The sequence below is a fragment of the Bos indicus genome, chromosome 7, assembly GCF_029378745.1.
Source record: "Bos indicus isolate NIAB-ARS_2022 breed Sahiwal x Tharparkar chromosome 7, NIAB-ARS_B.indTharparkar_mat_pri_1.0, whole genome shotgun sequence".
In the NCBI taxonomy this organism is placed as follows: Eukaryota; Metazoa; Chordata; class Mammalia; order Artiodactyla; family Bovidae; genus Bos; species Bos indicus.
The window spans coordinates 30,507,595-30,522,408 of NC_091766.1; positions in this window are offsets into that span (position 1 = coordinate 30,507,595).

The window sequence follows — 14,814 nt, forward strand, 5'->3', positions numbered from 1 at the left end:
GAGTCTCACAGGGCCCAGCCCTCAGCCCACCCGCTCTCGAGTGCTCTTCCTGGGAGGCTGGCTCCTTCTCCCTTTTGGCATGCAAGGCAAGTATCCCGAGCTACGTCTGGTGGTACAAGTGCTCCGGACACAGGCGAGGCTTATTTGCCTTTGGCTGCCCGGGGTTGCCCCGGAGGGGACCCTCGCCCCCCAAAACCTGGTGTTCGAGGTACGGGGTGGGAGCGCAACCCCACCCCCATCTTACCTCCTCCCCGCGCCTCAGACCGTGGCAGCCCTTCCAGGCATGGTTTCACATCCAAGGATTAGACACCCGCCACCCCCAGCTCTATAAGGCATTCACAGAAGTCAGGTAGGCAGAGGGCACCGGACCGGCTCGGGCGCTTTCCCATCACCGGAGTTCTGTCCATACCTCACAGAGAAGAAATAACATTCATCTCCCCCACCCCGCAAAAACAAACCAATTTATTTAGCACCTGCCACTCTGAACAATTAATAGCCATTCTTTCCTGATTTCCGCTTGTTTCTTTTTGTCTTCCCACCACTCATTTCTTCTGAGCCTGGGAAACGCGCTGTTTAGACTCTGTCCGGTCTCACGCAGGATGCCTCGGTGCTGGTTGGTACGGAGTTGGACCGAAAATATTTTGACTGGCGTCGCCGTGACAAGGTCATCAGTCATCCCTGAATAGATTGATAGTACCCAAGTTTAAGGCAAACACCGCTAGGGAAAACCCACGGTGCTGTGGACCCCCGAGGCGAGTCACTCAGTCTCCACCGACTTTGAACGACTCCATCGGGAGGAGAGGGGGAAGGGCCAGGCCCCTTTAATTCATCTGCCCGCGGACTGCCGAAGAGCAGCCTCCGTTGGGCCAAGGGAGAAGAGTCATACTGTCTTTTTCATATTCTTTTCCTCTGTTCTCTGGAACAAAGACAGCACCGAGGCTCCGCGCCCGGACACTGCAGCAGCGGTCCTGTTTCTGAGCAAACCCGCTACTTAACAAGTGCTCGGTCCCCAGAACTAGCCGTCCCGAAGAACTCCTCCTAAAACTGCCCTCCAAACACACTTCAAAATCTCAGGATTTGGGAACTGGCAACTACTGGCAACTACTCCCAAGGCCTCTTGCCGCCCACACTCTGGGAAGCCCGAGAGTTCCCTTCCTAATAAGACTAGCTGACCGTCTGTGAGAGCTTTCGACAGGCCAGGCGCGGGAAGAAGCTTCAAGTCCGCCCTGCAACCACGCGGAGAAAGCTTTATCATTCACCCCATATTACAGATGGGGACACTGAGGCTTAGTAAGGTAGATTGCCTGAGGTCACATTAATGAGTGATGGAGGCAGATTCAAACCCCAGTCAGTGAGACACAAAGTGCATCTTCCTGACCACACTAGTCCGGAAGGACTGACGCCAGATGTGTACTGGGACACCATGGGGGGAGATTTGGCTCCTCTTGCTGCGCGGGGGTTGGGGGCACGGGGAGAAGTAGAAACTAGCCGAGCCCATTTCTCCTTCTCCTCTCCCCTGCGGTATTCCTGACCTGCCAGATTTGAGTACCACCCTCCACCCGCAGCGGCCCCAGCGTGCTCGCGTCTTGAGACAAAGGGACCCAGGGCCCAAAGGTCTTAGGGAACCAAGGGTTAGCTAAAGGAGTGGGTTAACGTTAAAGGGGGCGCTCAGAAGGTCGGGAAGTCCAGGAGCGCACGAAAAGCTCTCGAGGGAAGGGTCGCAGGGATCCGAGCCTCCCCAGCAGGCCCGTGAGGTGGGGCGGGGCCCTAGCTCCCACCGTGATCTGCGCGAGGTCGGCAGGGGCTTAGCTGGGGCAGAGGGTCAGCGCAGTCCCACCCCGGGGCGCACCGTCGCTGCCTACTTGCTGCTACCCGGGGACAGCAGGCTCTCCGGGCCGTTTTCCGCGGACTTCTTTGTCTCAGACCACCCTGTCATGTCTGGGAAGTTTTAAAAAAGTGAGCCCACCGGCCTGCACCCCCTCAAATCCGCACCCCTGGTCTTCATTATTTAGAAGACCAATGAAACAAATCACTTCGATCACTTAGGAAGCGATCAAACCTTTATAAAAATCCATCGCTCCCAAATCGATGGGTGAATATTTGCTGGGAATTTGTTCCAGAGGAATAAATAAGGAGCGTGAGTGTATTAAATGCAAACGGGGGACACGGTGGTGTTTTTCTTCATTGATTAATGACCTCTAAAATAAAACAAGTGGGAAGAGGAGCCAGGATCGATAAATTAACTACCCAAATTCATCATTTTCTCGAGCATTTTTTTTCCCCCAGAAAATTATCCTTGGGAAGCCATTGGACCCTTAAGCTTGGAGGGGGAACTGGTGGGTGGGGATGGGGAAAGGGCAGAGAGGGAGAGGCAAGAAGGGGCAGAAAAGCAAAAAGAGAATTCTTTCCCGGGGACTCCCTATCTGATTTCGTTTGACATACAGTTTTAAAGTTTGCCTTTTATATAAAAATTTTTTTTTCCTAATGGAGGAGGGGAACAAATGGTCGGTGGCCTTTGACAGGACTCCAATAAAGAATTCAGCAGCTCTCCTCTCTGCCCTCCATGCTCCCTCTTCCAGGTTTAAGGTCATGGGTGACTGAGTTAATAATTCATTAATACAGACATTTATTCAGAAAGGTTCTCTGAGATCCACTCTCCTGGCCTCCTCCCAGAGATTTATTTTCCTGGGAAATGAATGGGGGTGGGAGGGACTGCAGGTGAAAAAAGGGGAGGAAAAAAAGGAAAAAGGAGGCTGGACCCAGGAAGGATCTTTGTATATTTAGCCAGATTAGTGGACAGATGCCTCTACCCTGCTGTTAAACACCTGGCTGAAAACATGGCATCCAAACTGCACAGGGACTCTGCCTCTAGCAGTGCTTTTCCCTACTTTTACATCTTTTCATTCACATTCGTTCTGAAAACGCCACCCCTCCATTCTTTCGGAAGTAGGGAGCCACCTAACTGAGGACTTGGGAGTGCAGGCAAAAGAGGGGAACCTCTGAAAGGAGACTACCCACCTCCCACCCCCCCTCCAACCCCTATGACGTTCCCAAAGAGGAGCTTTGCAACTTGCCCAGACCTGGGGTCCCAAGGAGGCTCCCCACTCCTAAGGGAACAAGCAGCTTCTGGTGGGCATTCTATCTCCTCAGAAAGGGGCTGTGGGGGCCTTAAAGCAAGATGAACCCAAAAAAGTCCAGATCCCCATGAAGATGACTTTGTAGGGGGTAGAGACAGAATAAATAATAAATAAGTAATTGTCAGATGGGAAGAAGTGTTATGGAGAGCAGGACAGAAAGGATGAGACGCAAGATGAGAGCAGTAGGTGGAGAGTGTCACTATGTTAAATCTAGTGGTCAGAGAAGGCTTCTCTCATAGATGAAATATGGGTGGAGAGTTAAACAAGAGGATGCCAGTTTTGTGCCTGGAGTGGGGACATTCCCTGGCGTAACCTGTGGCTCAGTGGTGAACACTGTGAAAAGGGCTTCCCCAAAGAGCACCCAAGATATTGGAGAAGGCTCCTGCCTCATCAACCTCTGGCCACACTTGGTTCCCCTTGCTCCTACCTCTTCCCACCTGGTTCCCACAAGATGCTATGAGCTACTCAGTATCCTTTCAAATACATCCATTCACTATTAATATCAGCTGAAGTCACCTTCGCTGCTGGTGACTTAAACGTTACACAGTGACCTATTCCAAACTGCCCTGAGCCGCAGTTTCTTCCATGGTCAAAAAAGAGGATGGCACTAATGTAGCTGTCTACTCTAAGCTCTTTCGTAAGCAACTCTCCAATTCTGCCCTCCCTCTGCACTACCCATTTTCTACCCCCACCCCCTGGATGCCATGAATCTAAGGCGTGTGGGGTGAAGAATGTATTTGAGAAACTCACACCATTTACTTGAATCACTGCCCTCTTCCAATTGATCCCTTTGCACCTTCACTTGTTTGTCCTTACTCAGTTTTAGAAAACAGTGCCAGCTACCTTCAGAAAGCTGAAGTGTGAGGAGGAAGATACAGGAGGAGAAGATGCGTTAGAGCTTAGCCCCGACAAGTCAACTCTTCCCACAAAGCTGCATGAATGCCTCTGTTTTTCTGAGGCCTTGGCAGTTTTGTACATGTCATCTCCTCGGCTTTCCTCCTGTCACAACCATCCTCGGAAGGCATGCTCCTCACTTGGCCAGGTCGAAGATGGCCTTTGGGGCTGAGGCACGGAGCTCAGTCTATCTTCCAACCACTCTCCCGTCCTCCGTCCTCTGCCAAGATCACAGACAGCACCTGTTCACTTCACTTGAATGCAGCCCAACCCTCCAGCTCTTCTCATCCTGGTCACCCGACAGCTGTCACTCAAACAATGCTTGTCAGCCACCCCAGACCTGATTTGGATTTGACCTACTGACCTCAAGGTGGAAGGCTCGACAGTCCATTACAAATCCCCAGGGGCCGATTCATTCTCCCAGGAAAGTCTCTAAATATATCCTTTCCATTTGCAGGGAAATCAGCTATTATTTGCAAAGGCTTCATGCAGTTTAAAACACAGTTTAGTCCCATAAAGATTTAATGAATACCCAATGTGTGAAAAACGGCTGCTCTTTTTAAAAAATAATTCTTGGTAAGTAAAGGAAAAGAGCAAAAATTAGACAAGGGGAACTGGCCCTTCAGAAACTCATATTTTCCCTTCATTATCTCCTTTGCAGCCACTTGTCCCCTCATACTTTATTCTTCATTTTTCAAAGAATCTCTAAGAAGAGACAAGCCCAATAGAAGTTACCTACTTACAAAGTAACAGCTACAAATAATATCTAATGAGCACCTACTGTGTGCAAGCAACTATTGGTAGGGATGTTTAGGACAATCTCCTATGAAATTCTTCCAGCAAATGCTACCTGATTCTAATACAATCTTCCTTTGGTGACCAGTTTGTCACCTCAGTAGAAGCCTGTAGGCTTTAAATTATAATCAGGATGAGGCAAGCATATTGCCATGCATCTGTTTGAAATTAGGAACATATGCTATGGTTGATTCACATTCTGAGGGTTGGTGGGTCCTAGTGCGTGGTGAATTCCCTGAGTGCTCAACAACAGTCTCTAGGAGCCAGGATGGCCTACAGGTAGCCTCAGAAGTGAAGGGGCCCTGAGGCCTTCCGCCCCACCAGCCAGCCTGAGGAAACAGGACGCATAGTCCCACAGAGGCTCTTATGAATGTCTATGGGAACCCTGGAAGCTTGTCTGCTCCCTCAGCCTACCCTCTCCTGTGTGGACTAGTGCCCACCCTTGCCCTCCTCTGAGTTAGTGGGTCAGATGATGACACGGAGGCTTATTATTATTGCATTATTTTTGGTGAGTTTCTGTTCACTGTGTAAGAGCCTCTCAGTTAAAATAATAACAACAACCTATTCTCAGCTTCCTTTTTGGAACCAGAAAACTTCTCTTTAAAATAAAGACATTATGGAAGTTGTTGTGTGTGCATGTGTGCTAAGTCACTTCAGTTGCGTCTGACTTTTTGTTGACCCCATGGACTGTATAGCCCACCAGGCTCCTCTCTCCAGGGCAAGAATACTGGAGGGGGTGGCTCTGCCCTCCTCCAGGGGATCTTCCTGACCCAGAGATTGAACATTGCAATGCACATCTCTTGCATTGCAGGAAGATTCTTTACCAGAGAAGCCTGGAAGTTGCTGTGGGGAAAACCAAAAGAGTGTAAATTGCAGTGCCAGTGTCTTTAAGAATCTTATACTGGGGAAATCTTTCAAGAACTCAGCTTTCCCTCTCTAGCTCTTAGGACCTGGAACCAGTGCGTGGCATAACAGATCAGAAGAGGAAGCCACCACTTTAGGTGAGGAGAAGATCAAGCAAAGTTTCACAAATGAGATGAGCCATAAAATTTTCCCCTGCATTCAGGCAGGGAAAGAGGAACTGAGGAAAGGGATCCTAGATCAGGAGAGCCGCCTGAGCAAATGAACTGTCTGTACAAATAAACTGGGAGCCCTGGTGACCTTTTTCTCCATTCATGACAATAACGATTGTCTGGCTGACTGCTTCCTCTCCAAGGCCCAGAACACCATCTCCTTGGGGGGCCCTGCAGTCATATTCCATAGAGTCAGAAAGATGTTTTTATGAGAGCATCCTGACCCAATATGCTCAAGTTCAAGTCTGAAATCAACTCACAATTAAGATAATTGAAAACCAGTTGAAGGTTCCAAGATGAAGCCATCAGCACAGAGGACACTGCACTGGACAAAGATTTGGCAAGTTCAACATGCCATTTTCTGGATGGTATAAGCTATGATGTTCTGAACTACTCTTTTTATTTTTTAATTAATTAATTTAATTGGAGGATAATTACAATATTGTGATTTTTTTTTTTGCCATATATCAACATGAATCAGTCACAGGTATACATGTGTCCGCCCACATCCTGAACCCCCTTTCCACCTCCCTCCCCACCCTATCCCTCTGGGTTGTCCCAGAGCACTGGCTTTGGGTACCTTGCTCCATGCATCCATCAACCTTGCACTGATCATCTGTTTTACATACGGTAATGTTTCAAAGCTATTCTCTCAAATCATCTCACCCTCACTTTCTCCCACTGAGTCCAAAAGTTTTGAACTGCTCTTTTTAAACTGTAAAGAATTATGCAAAAAAATGTATAATATACATTTATCATATATATAAATATATGTGTATATATATATATATATGAGAGAGTGATCTAGATCCCTCTGAAATAAAAATAATACAGGAAAATATTTTAGAACAAGCAGATATGCTTTTTGAGGATTCTGACAGACTATGTTTAATTCTTCTTTTAAAGAAAAAAAAAGGAATTACAGAAAAATGACAAGATTCTTGACTCTCAAAGGAAAAAAAATCATTTTTTTCATTGACAAGACTGCTGGGTTCTTAAATAGAACTTTTTAAAAGGCTATGCATTCTTAGTTCATTTTCATAACACAGTAATTGACAAGTGACACTGAAACATTGTTTGGAAAATTAATATTCTAAGAATTCAGTGCTTAACAATTTGGCTTTTTAAAATATTGCTAAGTTTGACCATGTTCTGGGCATTTCCTTCTTGTCTGTCTACACTGACAAGCATTTTCAACTGAAACATATGTTTAGGTAGACAAGTATTTTATTTGGCAGCAACCTAATAGTTTAAGTATAGATTTCAAAGTTAAATGTGTGCTCCATAAGCCAATGTCTTCAAACGGCAGCATTTCTCACAATTTGTTTCCTCAAAATAAATGTTTGTCTTGGAGCCAGCAGAGGCAGCCAAGCATTCCAGAAAACTTCTTCCATACATCCATCACTACTCTTCCGTCACCTTCAAGATTCTCTACTGGTCACATGCCTTACAGATTTCCCTGGGTTCTTTACAAGGCTAACCCCCAAAATGCTTTGTAAGACAAGGGCAAGCATTTTCAAAATGATTTTTTTTTTCTTGGTAAAAATGGCTCAGATAACACATGCACATTTAGCAATGTTTCATTTCATTTTTGTAGATGCTATTTTATTTGTGATCTGATTGTTGGTTCCATCCGTCTTCTCATTTCTGGATACATATTTGTGAAAGTGGGTAGCACAGGCCCCTCTACTCTCTGCTCCCCATAGACCTCATCTGTAAATCCCTGGTGTTGTTATGAGCATTCAATGTGTTAGTCCTGGAAAAAAAATATATTTAGAGCATAGAAAGCACTCTCTTGGAAAAGGCAATGGCACCCCATTCCAGTACTTTTGCCTAGAAAATCCCATGGACAGAGGAGCCTGGTAGGCTGCAGTCCATGGGGTCTCGAAGAGTGGGACACGACTGAGCGACTTCACTTTCGCTTTTCACATTCATGCATTGGAGAAGGAAATGGCAGCCCATTCCACTGTTCTTGCCTGGAGAATCCCAGGGACAGGGGAGCCTGGTGGGCTGCTGTCTATGGGGTCGCACAGAGTCGGACACGACTGAAGCGACTTAGCAGCAGCAGCAGCAGCAACAAGCGCTCTCTATATGTTTTATCTTATTATGTACAATGCCTTTTAAAAATTGTTTAAGATTTATTTCCACTACATTTTGGTTTCGTGGAGGTAACTCCAGTTAATATGTATGGCTCAGCAATTGACACACAGCATGCAGACAGAAACGGTTAATTGTTCAGTTGCTTGTCTTGTTCGCCTTCCCACTTCCACAGTGTTGAGACACTTGGCTCTAAGGACAGTTGGCAGTTCCAAAATTATGCTGCTAGTTTCCTTATTCAACCCCTGCTAAAAATCAAGGCTGATTATATTTTTATCTCTAAATGTTTATGAATCACAACACTATCCACATAGAGACTGTGTTGTCAGAAGAGTTAATGTGCCATCTTTACCACAGACCTCATCCTTTCTCTTGCAACTCGATTCCAGTCACTTTCAAGATAATTATGCTGATGTTTGGGCTGAACCCTTAAATGCACATTTACTTCTTTGGCTGAAGCTATTCTCTTATATTCTCTGTCTATGACTGTAAGAAAAAGCTAGATATGAAGTCAATAACTATGATTGAGAATATATATATTTCACACAAAAAGAAATGCCTCAGGAGAAAAATATGCCATTCAAAGTCGGTAAGAAGTAGGCTAAGTAGCTGGTTACTTTCTTGATCATTAGGACACTCAGAATTAACTGGTTAACTTAACACACTCAGATTCACAACCAGATTCACAACTGGTTAACTTAACACACTCAGATTCACAGCCTTTTTCTGTTGCCAGAAAAAGGATGGAGTTTCAAGATAAATACTTTCAACTAAAATTTATTAAGCATAGACTGTGACAAATCGTGGATTGTTTTTCACGTATTATTTCATGTAATATTCACTTTGATATGAGTTACTTTATTTTTTAAATTTATTTTAATTGGAGGATATGAGTTACTTTTTAAGGGAAATATTTAGCTTTTTTCTTTATAGTTTTACTACCTAAGAGTGCATATCTAAATAATATACTTCATTTCACATGTTTTGGAACTTGATGAATAGAATCATACTGTTCCTTTCTTTAGAATCTTGCTCTTTTTGCTCAAAATTATATTTGTAAAGTTTATCCACATTGTTGTGTGACACAGCTCATTCATTTTTAATGCTGCATATTGTAAGAATATACTCTTATTGTTGTTTTCATTATTTGGTTATTATGAAAAATGCCCCATGAACATTCTTGGACCTGTATGCTGTTACATGTATGTGTGAGGTTCTGTATGGTGTAGACCCATGGGTGAATTTGGTGGATCATAGGGTTTATATATTTTAAACTTTACTAGAAAGTACCAAACTGTTTTCCAAAATAGTTACATTAATTTGTATTCCCACAAGAAATGGAAAGGGGTTCTTTGTATACCACGTCTTGTTAACACTTGGAGTTGTTAGATTTTAAAATGTTTGTCCAACTGGTGGCAGTTTGGGGGGCTTTCCAGGTGGCATTAATGGTACAGAACCTGTCTGCCAATGTAGGAGACATAAGAGACACTGGTTTGATCCCTGAGTCAGGAAGATCCCCTGGAGGAGGACGCAGCAATCCATTCCAGTATTCTTGCCTGGAGAATCCCATGACATTTTGATGTTAATTTGCATTTCCCAGATTTCTAATGAGTTAACATCACTGTATTAACAGCCACTATGGTCATTGGCTATTTCTCTTTTGTGTGGTGCCTACAGATGGCTTTTGCATGTCTTTATCTTGAGTTATATTTTTTAGATCTTAATCTGCAGGGGATTTTTTTCTTCTCATATAGTCTATTTATGAGTTGTCAATTATATGCACTACAGATATCATCCTCCCTTCTGTGACTTACATATTCACTCTCTTTATGGGGTCTTAATATTAAATATAAAATGTTAATTTTGTGTGAGCAATGTTTAATGCTTAAGACATCTTTCCCTATCCTGAGATCATGAATACATTCTATTTTTTTCCCTAAAAATTATATTGAACTTCAATTTCCAGCCAAGATGGGAAAACAGGGACTGCATTTACCCTCCTGTCCAAAAGAACTGAGAAACTGAACAAAATATATGACAATCATTGCCAAAACAGTAACATCAGGCCATGAAGGACAGTGATCCTGAGAGGTCAAACACAAATGAGACAAGCTCTTTAACTCTCCCAGCCTACTGCCTTGAGATAGCTTCCAGGACACAGCTCAGGGAGGAAGAAACCAGGGGAGACCAGCAGACCCTCTGAGTAGAGGAGACAGAGTCAAGATTCCAGGGAGTCCAAGGTGGCTAGAGTTTGCAGAATGGGGGACTCAAGAGAGAGCTACTGCTGATCCGCGTGAAGCACAAAAGTTTTTACCTTTGACCAATTTATCAATTGTCCCTTTTGTCATTGGGCTTTTAGTGTCATTTTGTGATCAAAGTCATAAAGATTTACTCATTTTTTTTCCTTCTAAGTTATCTAGTTAACTCTTACATTTAAGTCTCTGATCTATCTTGAGTTATCTTGTGTTTGATGTGAGATAGGGGTCCAACTTCATTCTTTTGCATGTAGAAATCCAATTTCTGAGCACCACATGTCCAAGATTATTCTTTAACTATTGAACAGTCTTGGCATCCTTGTGGACAATCAGCTGACCATAAATGTTTATTTCTGAACTCTCAATTTTATTCCACAGATTTATATATCTATCCTTATGCTAGTATTAGTGAAGTGAGTGAAGTCACTCAGTCATGTCCGACTCTTTGCGACCCCATGGACTGTAGCCCACCAGGCTCCTCGGTCCATGGACCTTTCCAGGCATGAATACTGGAGTGGGTTGCCATTTCCTTCTCTAGGGGATCTTCCCAACCCAGGGATCGAACCTGGGTCTCCCACATTGTACACAGACGCTTTACCATCTGGGCTACCGTCTTAATTATTGCAGCTATGTTTTAAGTTTTGCAGTAAGTATGAATCTTCAAACTTCACTATTCTTTTTCGAGATTTTTTTTTTCTTTGCTATTCTGGGCTTCTTGAATTTCCATATGAGTTTGAAGATCAGCCTGTCAAATCCTGCAAAAAAGCCACCTGAAGTTTTGGTGTGTGTGTGCTTAAGTCACTCAGTCATGTCTGACTCTTTGCAACCCCATGGACTGTAACCCGCTAGGCTCCTCTGTCCATGGGGAGTCTCCAGGCAAGAACATTGGAATGGGTTTCCATGCCCTCCTCCAGGGGATCTTCCCAACCCGGGGATCAAACCCAGGTCTCCCACATTGCAGGTGAATTCTTAACTGTCTGAGCCACCAAGGAGGGCCAAGAATACTGGAGTGGGGAGCCTATCCCTTCTCCAGCGGAACTTCCTGACCTAGGAATCAAGTTAGGGTCTCCTGCATTGCAGGCGGATTCTTTACCATCTGAACTACCTGGGAAGTTTTGGTAGGGATTGTTGAATCTGTAGATCAGTTTGGGGAGTACTGTAATTTAGTAATATTAGGTCATCCGATATAGAAACATGAGATCTTTTTTCCATTTATTTGTCTTTAATTTCATTCAACAATTTCTTATAGTTTTCATTTATAAGTCTTACACTTCTTCTGTTAAATTTATTTCTAAGTATTTATTCTTTTTAATGCATTTACAAGTGGAATTGTTTTCTTAATTACACTTTTGCATTATTCATTGCTATGTATAGAAATACAATTGATTTTTTATGTTGATCTGGTACCTTGCCACCTTGTTGCTGAACTTAGTTAATTCTAATAGCTTAAAAAATTTATTAGTTCTAACAGTTATTCTGATTCCTTAGGATTTTCTATACAAGATTATGTCATTTGCTAATAGAGACAGTTTTACTTTTGACTTTCCTATCTGGATGCCTTTTCTTTCTTTCTCTTGCCTGGTTGCCTTGGCTAGAACCTCCCGGACAATATTGAATAGGAGGAGTGAGAGTGACCATCCTTGTCTTTTTTTCTGATCATGGAGGGAAAGTAGTCAGTCTTTCACTAGGTTAGCTGGAATTTTTCATAGATGGCCTCTGTTTGATCAACTTCCTTCCCTTTCCAAGTTTTTCAGGGCTTTTTAAAAACTCTTTTAAAGATACATAATTTTATTTATTTAACTTTTTATGGCTGCCGCTGGGTCTTTGTTGCTAAGTGTGGGCTTTTTTCTAGTTACAGCGAACAGGGGCTACTCTTTGTTGTGGTGTGTGAGCTTCTCATTGCAGTGCTCCTCTTGTTATGGAGCAGGCTCAAGGTGCACAGGCTTCAGTAATCGTGGCACATGGGCTCAGTCGTGGCACACGGGCTCAGTTGTTGCAGTGCACGGGCTTAGTTGCTCTGTGGCATGTGGGGTTTTCCCAGACCAAGGATCAAACCAGTGTCCCCTACATTGCAAGGTGGACTCTTAACCACTGATCACCAGAGAAGCCCCTTTCAGAGTTTTTCGTTTGTTTTTTTACCATGGATGATTTTTTTCGGATCCACTGAGATGATCATGTGATTTTGACCTTTTTTCTATTGATACAGTGTGTTACATTGGTTTTTTGGATGTTAAGCCAATCTTATATTTGCTTTTATGTTTTCTATATGAACTATAAAATTAGCTTTTGGAATTTTACTAAGTTAAAGTTAATCTTTAAATTAAGATAACTGAATAAACACCTTTATGGTATTTAGACAACCTACCCAAGAATATGGCATGCCTTTCTATTTCCTCATGTCTTTTCCTGTGTCTTTGTGTCTTAAAGTTTTCTTTATGTGCATCTTGCATAAATTTTGTTTGGTTTATCTTAAAGAGTTTTAGCTTTCTTACTATTGCAAATGGGGCTTTTCTTCAATTATATCTTCCATCTATATAGTTTTTACATATGACAGTGACTAAATATCTAATTTCATTTTATAACAAGTTGATGGTCTGAATTCCCTTATTATTTGCAGCAGTTTTTCTGCTGATTTTCTCATTGTTTTCCAGGTGTAGAATCATAGTATCTACAAATAATTATTTTATCTCCTGCTTCACAATGTTTCATATTTATGATTTCCTTCTCATATGTAGTTGCATTGTTTAGTGTCACCAAAATATTATTAAATAATGATAGTAACAGTGATTCCCTCTTAAGCATGATGCTAGTTTTAGAATATACCTTTCTAATAGTTTTTATATTGAGAGGTAGTAGAAGTATAATGGTTAAGAGCATGAACTCTGGAGTCTGGATGACTAGGTTGAAATCTAATCTATACAACTTATTAAATGCATAAATCCAAAGGGCTCAATTTTTCATTTCAAAAAGTGGGTTGATAAAAATTTATCTGATAAAGTTGTTTTGAGGACTATATGAATTATATGTATATAAAATATGTGTGCTCAGTCGTACCTGACTCTTTGTGATCCCATGGACTGTAGCCTGCCTCTGTCCTTGGGATTCTCCAGGCAAGAATACTGGAGCACGTTGCCATCTCCTACTCCAGGGTATCTTCCTGACCCAGGGATTGAACCCACATTTCCTATGTCGCCTGTATTGGCAGGTGAATATTTTACCACTGTGCCACCTGGGGAACCAACGGTAAGTACTGTACTGTGCTTACAATAGGGCCTGGCACATAGGAAGTGCGATATAAGTGTTTGTTATGGCATCATTATATCTTTATATAGTAGGTTTGTTCTTCTCATTTAAAATTGTTTGTGGGACCAATAAGTGCTGGAGAGGGTGTGGAGAGAAGAGAACCCTCCTACATTGTTGGTGGGAATGTAAATTGGTATAACCTGGAGAACAGTATGGAGGTTCCTTAAAAAACTAAAAATAGAGCTACCAAATGGGGTAGAGCTATCTTATGACCTTGCAATCTTACTCCTGGGCATATATCCAGAGAAAAACATGATCCAAAAGGATACATGCACCCCAGTGTTCATTGCAGCACTATTTACAACAGCCAAGAAGTGAAAGCAACCTAAATGTCTATCAACAAAGGAATGGATAAAGAAAAGGTAGTATATATATACAATGAAACATTACTCAGCCATTAAAAGAATGAAATAATGTCATTTGCAGCAACAAGGACGGACCTAGAGAGTGTCATACTGAGTGAAGGAAGTTAGAGAAGGAAAAAATATTGTATGATATCCTTTATATGTGGAATCTAAAAAGAAATAATACAAATGAGCTTACTTACAAAACAGAAAGAGACTCACAGACTTAGAAAACAAACTTGTGGGTGCTGGGGAGAAGGGATAGTTAGGGAGTTTGGGATGGTTGTGTACACAGTGCTGTATTTAAAATGGATAACCAACAAGGACTTACTGTAGAGCATATGGAACTCTGTGCAATGGTGTGTGCCAGCCTGGATGGGAGGGGTGTTTGGGGGAGAATGGATACACGTATATGCATGGCTGAGTTTCTTTGCTGCTCACCTGAAACTATCACAACATTGTTAACTGGCTACACCCCAATACAAAACAAAAAGTTCAAAGTGTGGGAAAAAATTGTCTGGGAATTTGGATATGTAACTGGTGCAAAGTGTTTAAGAGAAATATACTTGGTTAAATATGTGAATTATTTGGATGTTAATCAAAAAGTAAATAAAAATAACTGTCTTCAACTTTATGTAAAATGACTAGAGTTATAAATGAAATCCGTCTGTGCCCTGAGCCGTATCCTCAGCCCTTCCTACAGTTTAGGCACCTGAGCCAGTACATAGTCCTTTCTAAATGAACCGCTGCGCACAAGGCTTTCTCTCATTGGCAAACCCTGTTTGATTCGTTTACCCATGTAAACGTATATCAGAAAATTCTTCAGCGTTTCACATATGGTTAGGAAAATCGGACATTGACCCCTTTGCTCATTTTCCTGTCCCCCTCCCATGGCCTGGGTCATGTTTTTGGTGCT